We start from the raw sequence: 1,793 nt of genomic DNA, 5'->3' as shown, positions 1-1,793 counted from the left end.
TTTAGGTACACTTTAAATATCTTGCATATAATGACCAATATTATTCAAAGATCATAAAATCCTCATCAATAGTGACATTAAAACACATTTTTGGCTTAATATTGATAAATGTCCATTGTGCACAAGTAGTACTCCAAATAAAGTTTAATTATGATTGTTATATTTATATAAGTATAGAGTGATATGTCAGTAAATAGACAATAAATAAAGCAAATAAAATGTTAATAGATTTGAACTAGTATGAAATAATGTATTTTCAATACAGTATATTACTATTTTACTAGGGTTTGTAATAAAAAATATGATATCAAATACCATTAAATGAATGATACTGAAGTAATGAATTGCATAACTAATTATTATTAACAATAATAATTATAATCCCTTCTATGCATTCTCTCTCTTGTGGCTAAGCAGTAACTGAGTGCCTGTATGATATGCCACTAGAATGTAAGTTACTACCTGCTAGCTAGCTACACCTCACAACATTGAATGCTGGATATTTTAATTTTCTCCATCATCATCCAGCTCTTTGTCACAAAATTAGCTTAATAATACATCTTCAGTAGTTAAAAACTGCTGTCTTCTCATGTTGACCTACCAGGCTTACTTGTTTTGTCAGTCATTTTGACTCATGTGCTATCCACAGGCTTTACCCTCCATACATTTCTCAATGCCAAAGTGGTGTAAGTGCAGTTACGCCCTTTTGGCACCAACTGGCTTAGTATTTTCAGTGCTAAGTCTTTTGGTTTCTAATGAATAACTCCAAAAATATTATGAATTCACTTGTGTTGGCAGTAGAAAGAGCTCATCAAGAGCTTTCATTCGATATATACGGTGTATCTCCATTTCACCCAAAATGTCACTTACGCCCTTCTGGTTCTCACCCCTCGATTATGCATATAAAATCTCTATGATACATGGTTCATGCAGTATAACCAAAGTAACTCAAAATTTAATTGATTTTATATGTATTGTATGACTTTATAAATCTCTATAGCTCTAGTAGCACTTTGTGCTTTACTTCCCAAACAGTGTTTCAAGAAACAGTAGTCAGATAAACATTTTGTCTTTCATTCCCTAATGTAACAGAAATTATTCTCTAAAACTAGTGTTAGAGACTAATCACTGTTCTAGCCTGTTTCTTCTAGACGATGTTTGAAACTTTATTTTAGTATTGCCTCTATATAATGAATAAAAGCATCTGGATGAAAACATCTGCTGGATGAATAAATGTAAATGTGCAGATACTCTGCTTGAGACAACTATCAGACAACCTGAGACACACAACTATGGCAGATTGATAATGACTGTTTTTCAGAAACATTATAAAGCATTAAATAATGACAAAACTTAGTCTTAGCAATTACTATTGTTACATGAGACACACTATAGAGTTAAATGTTCAAAACCATGTAAACTCTGACCTGTGCAGCCATCACCATAAAGATAATCATTAATAACTAACTAATTAACTGAATTAACTGAATTAATCATTTAATTGAGTTTATTACCTGTGTTACTGATGAAGAGAAGGATGAAGGATGGAAGCAGAGGATCTACTGCCATTGTAACAAACATCAGAATGACTGGTGTTGCTGTTTTAGAAAAGGAAGTAGTATATAGGTAAACTGACACTCGGTTAGCTTCTTCCGACCACAAACAGTGAATTCAGCATTTTAACAGTTATTAGTTAGATTTGATTTATTGCTTTTAAAAGCTCCTTACATGCATGTAGTTAAGATCTAGTCTTTAATTTGACCCAGGTAAAAAAATTTTTTTTTAAATATATA

At 31.5% G+C, this 1,793-nt stretch overlaps 1 pseudogene; it reads right to left on the bottom strand.

The window, feature by feature from the left end:
• LOC107757812 (CD48 antigen-like) overlaps positions 1–1,793 on the bottom strand; it is an 8,108-nt pseudogene that overhangs the window by 3,076 nt on the left and 3,239 nt on the right.

This window comes from Sinocyclocheilus rhinocerous, unplaced genomic scaffold (genome assembly GCF_001515625.1).
Source record: "Sinocyclocheilus rhinocerous isolate Xijiao unplaced genomic scaffold, SAMN03320098_v1.1 scaffold112, whole genome shotgun sequence".
Classification (NCBI taxonomy): domain Eukaryota; kingdom Metazoa; phylum Chordata; class Actinopteri; order Cypriniformes; family Cyprinidae; genus Sinocyclocheilus; species Sinocyclocheilus rhinocerous.
Note: the sequence above shows the minus strand (reverse complement) of the source record. Positions and strands in the feature narration are given on the sequence as shown.